The sequence below is a fragment of the Meles meles genome, chromosome X (genome assembly GCF_922984935.1).
Source record: "Meles meles chromosome X, mMelMel3.1 paternal haplotype, whole genome shotgun sequence".
NCBI classification, from domain to species: Eukaryota; Metazoa; Chordata; class Mammalia; order Carnivora; family Mustelidae; genus Meles; species Meles meles.
Window position 1 is genome coordinate 50,439,388 of NC_060087.1, and position 17,298 is coordinate 50,456,685.

Here is a 17,298-nt window from a genome sequence, read left to right on the forward strand (position 1 = left end):
TGATCCCAGGGTCCTGGGATCAAGCCCCGCATTGGGCTCTCTGTTCTGCAGGGAGCCTGCTTCTTCCTCTCTCTCTGTCTGCCTCTCTGCCTCGTTGTGATTTCTCTCTGTCAAATAAATAAAATAAAAAAAAGAAAGAACCCAAGAGTATCTTAGAACAGAAATTTAAAGAGACAATCTATAGAAACAAGGACTTCACAGGCAAGATGATTTCAATAAAAACAAATCTTTCAAAAATCACTCTCAACGTGATCGGCCTAAAGGCTCCCATAAAATGGCACAGGGTTGCAGATTGGATAAAACAACAGGACTCATCTATATGTCCAAGAGACCCATTTCAAACCCAAGCATACATCCAGACTGAAAGTGAAGGGATTGAGAAGCATCTTTCATGCCAATGGGCCTCAAAAGAAGGCTGGGGTAGCAATTCTCATATGAGATAAATTAGAGTTAAACTAAAGACTGTAGTCACGGGCGCCTGGGTGGCTCAGTGGGTTAAAGCCTCTGCCTTCAGCTCAGGTCATGATCCCAGGGTCCTGGGATTGAGCCCCACATCGGGCTCACTGCTCAGCGGGGAGCCTGCTTCCTCCTCTGTCTCTGCCTGCCTCTCTGCCTCTCTGCCTCTGCCTCCTTGTCTGTCAAATAAGTAAATAAAATCTTTAAAAAAAAAGACTGCAGTCATAGATACAGAAGGACACTGCATAATTCTTAAAGGAACTATCCACCAAGAATATCTAACAATTGTAAATATTTATGCCCCCAATATGGGAGCAGCCAATTACATAAAAAACTGCTAATCATCGATGCCTTTTATCTCTCCTATTTTCAATGACAGCTAGCTGGGTATAGTATTCTTAGCTGTATATTTTTCTCATTTACTGCTCTGCAAATAACATGCCAACCCTTTCTGGCCTGCAAGGTTTCTGTGGATAGGTCTGCTGCCAATCTAATTTCAAGATTTTCTCTTTATCTTTGAAATTTGTAGTCTTCACTACTATAGATTTTGACTCATTTTTATTGATTTTTGAGAGATGTTTGTGTCTCCTGGACTTGAATACTTGCTTCCTTCCCCAGATTAGGGAAGTTTTCAGTTATAATTTGAAATGAACCTTCTGCTCCTTTCTCCTTCTCCTCATTTTCTGGAACCTCTCTTACACAGATAGTATCTTGGTCTATGGAATCACTGAGTTCTCTCTGTCTCTCTTCATGATCTAATAGTTTTCTTTCTCTCCTTTTTTCAGTTTCCTTATTTTCCATAATTTAATCTTCTGTAGCACTGATTCTTTATTCTGCCTCATTCGTCTCCATTTTTATAGCCTCCATTTAGGTTTTCATCTCAGTAATAATAATTTAATTCCAGCCTGACCAGATTTTAGTTATTTTACTTCTATAAGAAGGGATTTTCTATTATCTTCTATGTTTTTTTTCAGTCTTACCTAGTATCTTTATGACCATTGTTTTAAATTTTTGTTCAGACGTCTTACTTATGTCCATATTGCTTAAATACCTGGCAATGAGTGCTACCTCCTGTTTCTTCTTTTTGGGGTGAAATTCTCGATCTCATGATTTTGTCCAGAAGGGAAGAAAAAGAATAAAACAAGAATAATAACAGAAAAAAAAAGTTAAAACAAATAAACAAAAACAAATCATTTGTGTGTTTTGGACTGCCTGTTAAAAGCAACTAGATCCCAAAATAGCTCTGGATTCCACTGTGTGGATCTGTTTTGCTCCCTGAAGGTTTTCAGCACCTGTGGGCAACATGAATATGGTGGCACCCTGGAGCAGTAAGTTCATGGCCCCTACTCTTCAGTGAGCCCCCACAGAAAAGCAGCCAATAACCCTTTTTTCCCTTGTTTCCCTCAGAGCTGTGTTTTCACCTGGCCTGTGACTGAACTTTTTTTTTTCAGGCATGTGGCTGAGATTCAAAACTCCAAATTTTACAGACTCCTGTGGCACAGATCCATGCTGTTCCTTCCTTGTGAAGGAGAGGGGTCTCACCATGCTTCTGCATTTTGCTGGACCCCTTTCAGGAAAGCAGTTGCACAACCATGCAAAGATTCACAGTTAATGCAACATAGAGCAGAAAGCTTCCACTTAGACTTGATATTCTTATCTGGTGTCCCCAATCTTATGCCTGGGAACTCTCTTGCCCACAGGCACCACCTGTTCTTCTTGCAGTGCTGGGGGATCCGGAGACCTTGCTGTCACACCTGGGATTCTGCCCCACTTCACCACCTGAGCACATTATGCCAGGGGCATACCCCATGGTAACATACTTCTAAAAAGCTCCAAATTTGCACTCTGCTGCATATAATACTTTGAAGTAGCCTTCTTAAACAGGTTCCCTTCCCTCTGCCATATGTACAGACATATCTCCCTGGAGTCAATTTGTGAACCTCCTACTGTCCAAAAAGTGGTCGTTTTCATACTTGTAGAATTGTAGCATTTCTTTTCTCAGATCTCTGATTGATTTTTCAGGTTTCAGAGTAACTTGATAGCTATCTAGCTGTATTGGAGGGATCAGACAAACTTAGGGTCACCTACTCCTCTGCCATCCTAACTCCTCTCTCTCAAGAATAGTGTTTTTTGAGCCTTAAACAAAATGAAAATCATGTAAGTATACTAACTTAGGAAAAAAAGAGAAATCTTCAAAGATAAAACTATAAATTAAAAAGGAGACATTACAACTATCAACACGGTAATATAAAGCACTAAGTATAAGAAATTAAAACTATAAGCTAATATTCCTGATGAATATAAATGTAAATAATCTCAACAAAATATTGACAAGCCAAATTCATACACACATACACCATGATTGATCTGGACTTATCCCTGGTATTCAAGCACGTTTTCAACATATGCAGATAAATTCGTGTGATACACCATGAAATGAAAGATAAGTGTACAGAATTATCTGAATAGTTATGGAATACATATTTAACAATATTCAATGCACTTTCATGATAAAAAATATGAACAACTCAGGATAGAATGAAATTACCTCAGCATAATAAAGGTTATATATCATGAGACAAAAACTCACATAGTAATCATTAGTGATAAACTGAAATCTCTTTGTCTACAATCAGGAAGAAAACAAGGATATCCATTTTTTCCACTTGTATCTTACATAGTTTTGGAAGACCTTGACAGAGATGTTAGGCAAGCTTACAAAAAGGTGTCCAAATTGTTGGATCTGTTCACAGATGACGTATTTTATGTAGAAACACTTAAATGGGTCCACAAAAAGTTTATAAATAATGAGTAGATCCAGTAAAGTTGAAGGAAACAAAATAAGTATAGAAATATCAGTTTTATTTATCTACAGTACTAACGAAGTATCCACAAAAGAAATTCAGAAAACAATCCTCCATGTGCTGAACCTAAACTGAGGACATGGAGGTTGCAGTTGCTGGGGGAGGGGGTGTTGGCAGAAATGTCTCATTTCATAGAAAAGGTAAAGTTACCACTCCAAAGGCTCATGAAGTTTGAAATAAGATAGTTTGCCACACTAATTCCTACATCCTGAGTAGGACAGATCCTTGGTGGAGACTTCTAGTGATCTTGGGACATAAAGGTGCTAGAATTGTGGAAAGTATTGCTCAAGGAGTTACTAAGTTGAAAGTAAGTTATATTGTCATCCCACTTTACATTTCACAATGTAGAGAATGCAGATTTTGTCTCAATCCTAAAACAAATATCTCCAGAAGAAAGAATCATTGAAAGGAAAGGATTAATGTCAGACAGTACTAGCAGATTTAACTGAAAAAGGAATACAATTTTACATTACATGGGAACAAGCATATTTTCTGAATAAACAGTTGTGGCTGATTCCGCTTTTGCTGGAATTGATCCTTTAGCACCTTTGGATAGAGTCTGCCTTCTAGTTGCAGCATTTCAACAGGCTATGGTGCTGTTGTAAACATAGTCAAGGTGGAGCCTGGCTCTATTTATGCTTTCCTTGGCCAAGGAGGAGTTGGACTAGCAATTATTATGGGCTTAAAGGTGGCTAGTAAGTCCCGGATCATTGGCATGGGCTTAAATAAAGATAAATTCAAAATGGTCAAGTAATTTAGGGTCTCTGAATGTATCAATTGCCAGAACTTCAGTAAAACCATTCAGGAAACGTGTGTTGAGAAGACTGATGGGAAAAATACACCACTCCTTTGAGTGTATGAGTAATGTGAAGGTCATGAGAGCAGTGTTAGAGGACTGTCACAAAGGCTGTAACATCAATGTGGTGGTTGTCATAGCTGCTTCAAATGGAGAAATTGCCATTCACCCATTCCAGCTAATAACAGGCATCACATGGAAAGGCACTAACTTTGGAGAATGGAAGAATACAGCAAGCACCACAAAGCTGGTATCTGAATGTACATCAAAGAATATAAAAGTTAAAGAATTTGTGACTCACAATTTTTCTTTTGACTAAATTATGAAGCCTTTGAACTGGTGCATGCAGGGAAAAGTATTAAATCATTTGTAAAGATCTAAGTTCGCAAAATGAAAGCCCATCCTTGTTATAAATCTTGTGTTGTGATTGAAGCAACAAGAAAGGTAGAAGCTCTTCCAAGTTCACAACTGCATACACCTTTAGTAACCTACTATAAGGAGTACCATTTACTTATAATTCATGAATCTTTAATCAAAAACAAGCATGATACAGTTGTGAGTCTGTTTTATGGCTTTCCTTTACATGAAAAAATGCTAGCTCATTAAGGGATATATTAACATAATAAAAGTGATTCCTGCTTAAAAACAGAAAACAATTCTATACAATATCATCAAAAATAATGAAGCAGAATAAACTTAACCAAGAATTTGAAGAGATATTTAAACTCCAATGTTTATTATAGTAACTATAATATAAATTAGTCAACAAATATCCAACTATTCAACAAATAATGTAAGGAAAACTAGACAGCTACATCTGAGACTATGGTATTGGACCACAAATTTATACCGTACATAAAAATGAATTCAAAATTGATTAAGGACCTAAATGTGAGACCTGAAACCATAAATTCCTAAAAAAACAGACAGTAGTTTTTTGACATGAGCCATAAAAATGTTTTTAGATATGTCTCCCGTGGTAAGGGAAACAGAAGCAAAATTAAACTATTGGAACTACATGCAAATAAAAAACTTTTGCACAACAACAAAAAATCATCAAAATATATCGTACTGTCTACAAATACTGAAGGTTTGACTTCTTCCTTGCCAGTTTGGATGCATTTTATTATTTATTTATTATTTATTTATTTAGCCTGATTGCTGAGGCTAAGATGTTCAGTACTATTTTAAATAGTAATGGTGAGTGTGGACATCCTTGTTTTGTTCCTGACTCTAGGGAAAAAAGCTCTTTATTTCTCCTTCTGAGGATGTTATTAACTGGGTCTTTTGAATATAGCCTTTATGGTGTTGAGGTATGTTCCATCTATCCTTACATCATTGAAGGTCTTTTTCAAGAAAGGATGCTGTATTTTGTCAAATGCTTTTTCTGCATCATTAAGAGGATCACCTTGATTGATTTGTGAATGTTAAACCTCCCCTGCAGCACAGGAATAAATCCCACTTGATCGTGGTGAATAATTCTTTTAATGTATTGTTGAATTCGACTTGCTAGTATCATGGCGAGAATTTTTGCATCTATATTCATTGGGCCTATTTGTCCTTAATTCTCCTTTTAATGGGGTCTTTGTCTTTTTTCCAAAAAATACGGTTTTGGAATCAAGGTAATGCTGGCTACATGGAATGAGTTTGGAAGTTTCTCTTCCATTTCTACTTTTTGGAAGAGTTTGAGGAATATTGCTAGATATTAACTCTTCTTTAAATGTCTGGTAAAATTCCTGTGGGAATCCATTTGGCCAAGGACTTTTATTTGTTGGGAGATTTTTGATTACTGATTCAGTTTATTTGTTGGTTATAGGTCTGTTCAAATTTTCTATTTCTTCCTGTTTCAGTTTTGGTACTTTGTATGTTTCTAGGAATTTGTCCATTTCTTCCAGGTTTCCCGCTTTGTTGAAATATATTTTTCTCCAAAGTATTTTCTTATAATTGTTTGTTTTTCTATGGTGTTGGCTGTGATTGCTTCCCTTTCATTCTTAATTTTATTTATCTGGGTCCTTTCTATTTCTTTTTGATTAGTCTGGCTGGGGGTTATCAATTTTATTAATTCTTTCAAAGAACTAGCTCTTATTTTTGTTCATCACTTCCACTGTTTTTTGTTTGTTTGTTTGTTTGTTTGTTTTGCATATCATTTATTTCCATTCTAGTATTTATTATTTCCCATCACCTGCTAGATTTAGGCTTTATTTATTGTTCCTTTCCTAGCTCCTTTTGGTGTAAGGTTAGGTTGTGTATTTGAGACTTTTCTTGCTTCTTGAGTTAGGCCTATATAGCAATATACTTCCCTCTTAGGACTATTTTTGCTGCATCCCAAGTGTTTTGGATGGTCATGTATTCATTTTCATTTGCTTCCATGTATTTACTTTTTAATTTCTTCTTTAATTTCCCAGTTAAGCCATTCATTCTTTAGTAAGATGTTCTTGAACCTACATGTATTTGTGGTCTTTCTAATATTTTTTCTTGTCATTGACTTCATGTTGTTGTCCTTCTAATTTTTTTTCTTGTCATTGACTTCAAGTTTTGTAGTGTTGTGGTTAGAAAATGTGCATGGTGGAATCTCAATATTGCTATAGCTGTTTAAGGCTGATTTGTGACCCAGTATGTCATCTCTTCTGGAAATGTTCCATGCACCCTTGAAAATAATGTGCATTCTGCTGCTATAGAATGAAATGTTCTGAGTATATCCACTAATTCCATGTGGTCCAGTTTCCCATTCAAAACCATTGTCTCCTTGGTGATTTTCTTCTTAGACCTGATCATTGCTGTAAGTGGGGTGCTAAAGTCCCCAACTACTATTGTATTATTATCAATGAGTTTCTTTGTGTCTATTATTAATTGATTTATATATTTGTGTGCTTCCATGTTCAAAGCATAAATATTTACAATTGTTAGATCTTGATGGTAGATCCCTTTGTTATGATATAATGTCCGTCTTCAGCTCTTGTTATAGTCTTTGTTTTAAAATTTAGGAGGCCTGACGGTCGCCAAACTGTGGAAAGAACCAAGATGCCCTTCAACGGACGAATGGATAAGGAAGATGTGGTCCATATACACGATGGAGTATTATGCCTCCATCAGAAAGGATGAAGACCCAACTTTTGTAGCAACATGGACGGGACTGGAAGAGATTATGCTGAGTGAAATCAGTCAAGCAGAGAGAGTCAAGTATCATATGGTTTCACTTATTTGTGGAGCATAGCAAAGAACATGGAGGACATGGGTAGATGGAGAGGAGAAGGGAGCTGAGGGAAATTGGAAGGGGAGATGAACCATGAGAGACTATGGACTCTGAAAAACAACCAGAGGGTTTTGAAGGGGCAGGGGGTGAGAGGTTGGGGAACCAGCTGGAGGGTAATAGAGAGGGCACGTATTGCGTGGAGCACTGGGTGTGGTGCAAAAACAATGAGTACTGTTACATTGAAAATTAATTAATTAAAAAATATATAATATATACATTAATATATATACATATATTATGTATACATATATATGTATAATACATATATTATATATACATATTATATATAATATATATTAATGTTAATATATATTATATTACATATTAATTTATATTATATGAATTTATTATATATTTATTATATTGTATATATTTATCATAATATATTGTGGTAATTTATATATATAATATATATTGATTTTAATATATATAATATATTATATATTTATATATATATATATATAGTCTATCTACTTTATCCATTCCTCTGTTGATGGACACTTAGGTTCTTTCTACAGTTTGTCTATTGTGGACATTGGTGCTATAAACATCTGGGTGCACATGCCCCTTAGGATCACTACATTTATATCTTTAGGGTAAATACCAAGTAGCGTGATTGCTGGGTCATAGGGTAGCTCTATTTTCAACTTCTGTGATTGCTGGGTCATAGGGTAGCTCTATTTTCAACTCCATACTGTTTTCCAGAGTGGCTACACCAGCTTGCTTTCCCACCAACAGTGTAAGAGTGTTCCCCTTTCTCCTCATCCTTGCCAACATCTGTCATATCCTGACTCATTAATTTTAGCAATTCTGCCTGGTGGGTGGTGGTATCTCACTGTGGGTTTGACTTGCATTTCCCTGATACCAAGTGATGTTGAGCACGTTTTCATGTGTTCATTGGACATTTGGAAGTCTTCTTATCAGAAATGCCTGTTCATGTCTTCTGCCCATTTGTTCTTTGGGTGTTAAGTTTGGTAATTTCTTTATAGATTTTAATACTAGCCCTTTATCTCATATGTCATTTCCATTCTTTCGGTTGTGTTTTGGTTTTGTTGACTGTTTCTGTTGCTGTGCCAAAGATTTTGATCTTGATGAAGTCCCAATAGTTCATTTTTCTTCTTGCTTCCCTTGCCTTTGTTACTGTTTCTAGGAAGAAGTTGCTGCAGCTGAGGTCGAAGAGGTTACTGCCTGTATTCTCCTCAAGGACTTTGATGGATTCCTTTCTCACGTTGAGGTCTTTCATCCATTTTGAATCTATTTTTGTGTGTGGTGTAAGGAAATGGTCCAGTTTTATTCTTCTGCATAAGGCTGTCCAATTTCCCAACACCATTTGTTGAAGAGACCGTCTTTTTTCCATGGGATATTCTTTCCTGCTTTGTCAAAGATTAATCGACCATAGAATTGAGGGGCTATTTCTGGGATCTCTATTCTCTTCGAATGATCTATGTGTTTCTTTTTGTGTCAGTACTGTATTTTCTTGCTGATTACAGCCTTGTAATAGAACTAGAAGTCTGGAATTGTGATGCTGCCAGCTCTCGTTTTCTTTTTCAACATTCTTCTGACTATTTGGGGTCTTGTCTATTTCCATACACATTTTAGGATTATTTGTTCCATTTCTTTGAAAAGAGTTGATAGTATTTTGATAGGGATTGCATTAAATGTGCAGTTTGCTTTAGGTAGTATAGACACTTTCAGAATATATGTTCTTCTAATCCATTTCTTTGTGTCTTCCTCAATTGCTTTCATGAGTACTTTATAGTTTTCTTTCCCTCTTTGGTTTATTCTTAGGTATCTTATTGTTTTGGATGCAACTGTAAATGGGATTGACTCTTTAATTTCTCTTTCTTCTGCCCTATTGTGTATAAAAATCCAAATGTTATCTGTGCATTGATTTTATGTCCTGACACTTGTTGGAGCTGTCACATTGTCTCCCTCCATCCAAGGAAATCCATCTTCCAATTGTCTGATGGATTTCCTGAGTGTTCCAAGTGATCTGACATCAATAGAGCTGAGCTGAGGGACAAGGAAAGCCCTAGTTCCCCTTAATTTTCTACCATCTTAACTTCACCATCAAAACAATCATAAAACATTTCCAAGATCTATAAAGAACTTCTCAAACTCAACACCTAAAAAAACAATATACCAGTCAATAAATGGACAGAAGACATGAACAGACACTACTCCAAAGAAGAAAGAAAAATTGCCAACAGATACATGAAAAAATGCTCCATGCCCCTTGGCATAAAAAATACAAATAAAAAAATGTGAGATATCACTTTACAGCAGTTAGAATGATGGAAATTTACAAGACAGGGAACAACAAATGCTGGCAAGGATGTAGAAAAAGGGGAACCTTCTTACACTGTTGGTAGGGATGTAAGCTGGTAGAGCCACTCTGGAAAACGTTATGAAGATTTATCAAGAATTTAAAAATAGAGTTACCCTATGACCCAGTAATTTCACTACTGGATATTTACCACCAAGATACAGATGAAGTGAAAAGAAGGGCCACCTGCACCCGAATGATCATAGCAGTATTGCTTTCCAAAGCAAAACTTTGGAAGGAGTCAAGATGTCCTTCAGTGGATGAATGGATAAAGAAGATATGGTTCATATACACAATGGAATATTACTCAGCCATCTGAAAGGATGAACACCTGCCATTTACAACAACATGGAGGGAGGAGTCAAGATGGTGGAGAAGTAGCAGGCTGAGACTACATCAGGTAGCAGGAGATCAGCTAGATAGCTTATCTAAACATTGCAAACACCTACAAATCCAAAGGGAGATCGAAGAGAAGAAGAACAGCAATTCTAGAAACAGAAAATCAACCACTTTCTGAAACGTAGGACTGGCAGAGAAGTGAATCCAAAGTGACAGGAAGATAGACTGTGGGGGGAGGGGCCGGGTCCCGGCAAGCGGCAGAGCAACGAAGCACAAAATCAGGACTTTTAAAAGTCTGTTCCACTGAGGATGACATTGTTCCAGAGGCTAAACCAGGGTGAAGCCCACGTGGGGTCAGAATGGCCCCAGGTCCCGCAGTGTCACAGAAGGATTGGGGGTGTCAGATTGTCGCAGAGCTTGCAGGTATTAGAACAGGGAAGCTGGCTACAGAGACAGAGCCAAGGACTGAACTCTCAGCTGGGGTTACCTTGAACCGGTCACAGGCTGGGTGAGCTCGGAGCACGGCTGGAGGCCGGGGATACGGGAGTGATTGGGCACTGTTCTCTGGGGGCGCACTGAGGAGTGGGGCCCCAGACTCTCGGCTACTCTGGCCAGAGACTGGGAGGCCGCCATTTTCATTTCCATCCTCCGGAACTCTACGGAAGTGTCCAGGGAACAAAAGCTCCCGAAAGTGAACCCAAGCGGATTACTTAGCCCAGACCCTGGTAAGGGCGGTGCAATTCTGCCTCAAGCAAAGACACTTGAGAATCACTACAACAGGGCCCTCCCCCAGAAGATCAACAAGAAATCCAGCCAGGACCAAGTTCACCTACCAAGGAGAACAGGTTCAATAACAAGGACAGCAGCAGAATTCCAGAGGAAGAGAAAGCAAAGCACGGAACTCTTGGCTTTCTGCCCATGATTCTTTACTCTTAAAGTTAATTTAATTTTTTTTCAGTTTTTTTTCTTCTTCTGCTAAATTTTTTTTAACTTTTACCCTTTTATTTTTTAACATTTTAACTTTTATCTAATATATATATATGTATTTTTTTTTCTTTATTTGTTTCTTTTTTTCTTTTTTCTTTTTTTTTCTGAACCTCTTTTTATCCCCTTTCTCCACCCCCCATGATTTGGGGGTCTCTTCTGACTTAGTTAAAATGCATTTTCCTGGGGTCTTTGCCACCCTTTTAGTGTTTTACTTGCTCTTTCATATACTCTTATCTGGACAAAATAAAAGAACAAAAGGCAGTACCGAAGGCTAGGGACCTAATCAATACAGACATTGGTAATATGTCAGATCTAGAGTTCAGAATGATAATTCTGAAGGTTCAAGCCATGCTCAAAAAAGGCATGGAAGATATTAGAGAAACCCTGTCTAGAGATATAAAAGCCCTTTCTGGAGAAATAAAAGAACCAAAATCTAACCAAGTTGAATGCTTCTGTGCAATCAGGATTCCCCACCCAAAATAGAGAAAAAAGAAAAAAAAAAGAAATAGAGAAGAAAAAAGAAAAGAAAAAAAAAAGAGAGAGAGAGAGAGACAGGGAAAAAAAGGGAAGATACAAGAGAAGGCTCAGCCCAAATGGGCCTCAAGGTAAGATTTATGAAGTATACAAACAAAAATAGACAAACAAAAATACTGATAAAAGTATATGACAAGAGAAAAAAAAATATATATATAAAAGCAAAAAAAGGAAGAACCTCATCAGAAAGAACCCCAAGTATAAGATTTATATACTATCAGGACAAACACAAATACACAGAAACACTGGCAGAAGGAAAAGATGGGAGAGTAGTTATAAACTCTCATTGTGGGTGAGGAAGGTTATTTTGATTCTTCCTGGATGTATCTTGATGTCTTTGTTAAGGGACTCAACTTTCCTAAGATAAAGGGGAATTAAAGATTAGTTTGCCTATAGGGGTAACATTGATTGGGGAAAGGGGATTACCTTGAAGTTTAACTCTATATGTATATTAGAAAATAAAATTTAAAAAAGAATAAGCTAGACAAAACTAAAATAAATTTAAAAAATAGAAAAGCAAAAGAGAAACACAGGTGTATGCATCAAAAAGTTCAGGTTAGAAGGTTATTAAGGAATTTGGTGTATTGGACATCTCACTGTGATGGTAAATAGGTTAAAAATTATCTATAGGCATATAAAAAAAAAGAACCAGAATAGTGGTAAAGAGTTAAAAATAAAAGTTGTATTTATGAAGTAGTGGTGGTTGTTCTCTTGTCATCTTCTTTGTTTTTTTTTTTTTTCTTCCTTCCTGGTTGGTTTTCTGCGGGAGGGGCCCGCCACGTGGGTTTTCAGACAATGATGTTTCCTGAGTTAGGTCCTCCCACTCCCCTCAAGGGGTTGGGCTCTGAGGAAACCGATTTTTTCAGGCTTTTGTTCTCTGGAGGTTTTTATGTTCTTTCATCTATTTTATCTCTCCTTGACAGCTTTTGATGGTTTTTGGAGGTTGAGAGGAGTGCAAACTGCACCCAGACCTCCCTCTCAGAGAGCAATCTCAGAATGTTCTGCAGAGCTGCTGGCAGAGTAGGTTCTGAGTCACAGTCCCTGGGGATGCAGGATCTCCTCCTAGTACCCAATACCACTGCAGTGGCGGTTGTCTGGGCAGATCCAGACCGCCAGAGAGGTTCCAAGCAGTAATCGCAGACTGAGATTTTCCCGCTGGCCTGGACTGGGAATGCCTGGTTTTTCAGGATGCCAGAGCTCCAGGCTAGCACCTGTGAGCACCTCTCCCAGGGGAGGGTGTGGGACATACGCATTTCAGGAATGCCGCCAGACCAGGGTCCCAGTTCCTCACAAGAGCCAGACCCCACATGTTCTCAGGCACACTGGTGGTTCAGGCGCTCTGGTGGCTCAGGGACCAAGACCTGGTTTCTCCACTGCACTCTCCCTGGCTCAGCACCAGGGGAGGCTATCCTGGGTCCGGGGACATAGGCCCCTGTCCCTAATTGCCCCAATTCCCACAATTTCCTCCCACGAACCTTTGCTCTTTTTGGTTTTTTGAGTGCTTTCAATCAGACTCCAAGTTAATGCTGGTCCCCAGACTCAGGGTACTCTCGTATTGGGGTATTACTTTCCAATCGGTCGCCTCTGGTGTCTCCCTCCCCCTTTTGTTTATCTTCCAAATATCAGTCCAATGTTCCCACTCTGCTTTACCTGCCACTGGCGTCTTCTGCTCCAGTAGAGGTCCAGATGTGTATAATTCTGATCTCAGGCTGATTTCATGGATGATTGGAGTACTTTGGTAGGTAATCAGCTCACTTTAGGGTACAGGTTGAAACGGCGCCTCCTCCTACTTCCCTGCCATCTTCAAATCTAACCAAGTTGAATTCAAAATAGCTATTAATGAGGTGCAATAAAAAAAATGGAGGCACTCACTGCTAGGATAAATGAGGCAGAAGAAAGAATTAGTAATATAGAAGACCAAATGACAGAGAATAAAGAAGCTGAGCAAAAGAGGGACAAACAGCTAGTGGAAAATGAAGGGAGAATTCGAGAGATAAGTGACACCATAAGACGACACAACATTAGAATAATTGGGATTCCAGAAGAAGAAGAAAGAGAGAGGGGAGCAGAAGGTCTATTGGAGAGAATTATTGGAGAGAATTTCCCTAATATGGCAAAGGGAACAAGCATCAAAATCCAGGATTTTGATTTGGATTTTGAGAACCCCCCTCAAAGTCAAGAAGAATATGTCCACACCCCATCACCTAATAGTAAAATTTACAACTCTTAACGACAAAGAGGAAATCCTAAAAGCAGCCCGGGAAAAGAAGTCTGTAACATACAATGGTAAAACTATTAGATTGGCAGCAGACTTATCCATAGAGACCTGGCAGGCCAAAAAGAGCTGGCATGATATATTCAGAGCACTAAATGAGAAAAACATGCAGCCAAGAATACAATATCCAACTAGGCTATCATTGAAAATAGAAGGAGAGATAAAAAGCTTTCAGGACAAACAAAAACTGAAAGAATTTGCAAACACCAAACCAGCTCTACAGGAAATATTGAAAGGGGTCCTTGAAGCAAAAAAGGAGCCTAAAAGTAGTAGATCAGAAAGGAACAGAGACAATATACAATAACAGTCACCTTACAGGCAATACAATGGCACTAAATTCATATGTCTCAATAGTTACCCTGAATGTTAATGGGCTCAACGCCCCAATCAAAAGACACAGGGTATCAGAAAGGATAAAAAAAATCACAGATATATTCAGAACATTTCATCTGAAAGCAACAGAAGACACATTCTTCTCTAGTGCACATATAATATTCTCTAGAATAGATCACATCCTGGGTCATATATCAGGTCTCAACCGGTATCAAACTATTGGGATCATTCCCTGCATATTTTCAGACCACAATGCTCTGAAGCTAGAACTCAATCACAAGAGGAAATTTGGAAATAATCCAAATACATCGAAACTAAACTGCACCTTTCTAAAGAATGAATGGGTCAACCAGGAAATTAAAGAAGAATTGAAAAAATTCATGGAAACAAATGATAATGAAAACATAAGTGTCCAAAATCTGTGGGAAACAGCAAAGGCAGTCCTGAGAGGATAAAATATAGCGGTACAAGACTTTCTCAAGAAACACGAAAGGTCTCAAGTACACAACCTAACCCTACACGTAAAGGAGCTGGAGAAAGAACAAGAAAGAAACCCTAAACCCAGCAGGAGAAGAGAAATCATAAAGATCAGAGCAGAAATCAATGAAATAGAAACCAAAAAACAATAGACCAAATCAAAAAAATAGGAGATGTTTCTTCGAAAGAATTAGAAGATTGACAAACCCCTGGCCAGACTTATCAAAAAGAAAAGAGAAAGGACCCAAATAAAGAAAATCATGAATGAAAGAGGAGAGATCACAACTAGCACCAATGAAATACAGACAATTATAAGAACATACTATGAGCAACTCTGTGCGAACAAATTTGACAATCTGGAAGAAATGGATGCATTTCTAGAGACATATAAACTACCACAACTGGACCAGGAAGAAATAGAAAACCTGAACAGACCCATAACCAGTAAGGAGATTGAAACAGTCATTAAAAATCTCCAAACAAACAAAAGGCTAGGGCCAGACGGCTTCCCAGGGGAATTCTATCAAACATTTAAAGAAGAACTAATTCCTATTCTCCTGAAACTGTTCCAAAATATAGAAATGGAAAGAAAACTTCCACACTCATTTTATGAAGCCAGCATCACCTTGATCCCAAAACCAGACAAGGATCCCATCAAAAAAGGGAACTATAGACCAATATCCTTGATGAACACAGATGCAAAAATTCTCACCAAAATACTAGTCAATAGGATTCAACAGTACATTAAAAGGATTATTCACGACGAGCAAGTGGGATTTATTCCAGGGCTGCAAGGTTTGTTCAACATCCGCAAATCAATCAATGTGATACAAGCATTAATAAAAGAAAGAACAAGAACCATATGATAATCTCAATAGAGGATGAAAAAGCATTTGACAAAGTGCAGCATCTCTTCCTGATCAAAACTCTTCAAAGTGTAGGTATAGAGGGCACATACCTCAATATCATCAAAGCCATCTATGAAAAACACTCCGTAAATATCATTCTCAATGGAGAAAAACTGAAAGCTTTTCTGCTAAGTTAAGGAACACGGCAGGGATGTCCATTATCACCACTGCTATTCAACATAGTACTAGAAGTCCTAGCCTCAGCAATCAGACCACAAAACGAAATTAAAGGCATCCAACTTGGCAAAGAAGGTGTCAAACTATCACTCTTAGCAGATGATATGATACTATATGTGGAAAGCCCAAAAGACTCCACTCCAAAACTGCTAGAACTTGTACAGGAATTCAGTAAATTGTCAGGATATAAAATCAATGCACAGAAATCAGTTGCATTTCTCTACACCAACAACAATACAGAAGAAAGAGAAATTAAGGAGTCAATTCCATTTACAATTGCACCCAAAATCATAAGATACATAGGAATAAACTTAACCAAAGAGGCTATGAATCTATATGTAGAAAACTATAAAGTACTCATGAAAGAAATTGAGGAAGACACAAAGAAATGGAAAAATGTTCCATGCTCCTGGATTGGAAGAATAAATATTGTGAAAATGTCTATGCTACCTAAAGCAATATACACATTTAATGCAATCCCTATCAAATTACCATCCATTTTTTCCAAAGAAATGGAACAAATAATCCAAAAATTTATATGGAACCAGAAAAGACCTCAAATAGCCAAAGAAATATTGAAAAAGAAAGCGAAAGCTGGTGGCATCACAATTCCGGACTTCAAGCTTTATCACAAAGCTGTCATCATCAAGACAGCATTGTACTGGCACAAAAACAGACACATAGATCAGTGGAACAGAATAGAGAACTGAGAAATAGACTCTCAACTCTATGGTCAACTAATCTTCGAAAAAGCAGGAAAGAATGTCCAATGGAAAAAAGACAGTGTCTTCAACAAATGGTGTTGCGAAAATTGGACAGCCACATGCAGAAAATGAAATTGGACCATCTCCTTACACCACACACAAAAATAGACTCAAAATGGACGAAGGACCTCAATGTGAGAAAGGAATCCATCAAAATCCTTGAGGAGAACACAGGCAGCAACCTCTTTGACTTCAGCCACAGCAACGTCTTCCTGGGAATATCGCCAAAGGCAAGGGAAGCAAGGACAAAAGTGAACTATTGGGATTTCATCAAGATCAAAAGCTTTTGCACAGCAAAGGAAACAGTTAAGAAAACCAAAAGACAACTGACAGAATGGGAGAAGATATTTGCAAACGACATATCAGATAAAGGGCTGGTGTCCAAAATCTATAAGGAACTTAGCAAACTCAGCACCCAAAGAACAAATAATCCAATCAAGAAATGGACAGAAGACATGAACAGACATTTCTGCAAAGAAGACATCCAGATGGCCAACAGACACAAGGAAAAGTGCTCCACATCACTCAGCATCAGGGAAATACAAATCAAAACCACAATGAGATATCACCTCACACCAGTCAGAATGGCTAAAATTAACAAGTCAGGAAATGACAGATGCTGGCGAGGTTGTGAAGAAAGGGGAACCCTTCTCCACTGTTGGTGGGAATGCAAGCTGGTGCAACCAATCTGGAAAACAGCAGGGGGTTCCTCAAAATGTTGAAAATAGAACTACCCTATGACCCAGCAGTTGCAACACTGGGTATTTACCCTAAAGATACAAACGTAGTGATCCAAAGGGGCACGTGCA

The 17,298-nt window shown here is 38.0% G+C and overlaps 1 pseudogene; it reads left to right on the forward strand.

Annotated features, from left to right (window-relative positions):
* The first annotated feature begins 3,399 nt into the window (after positions 1 to 3,399).
* LOC123934647 lies at positions 3,400 to 4,435 on the forward strand (annotated as a pseudogene).
* Positions 4,436 to 17,298: the final 12,863 nt, after the last annotated feature.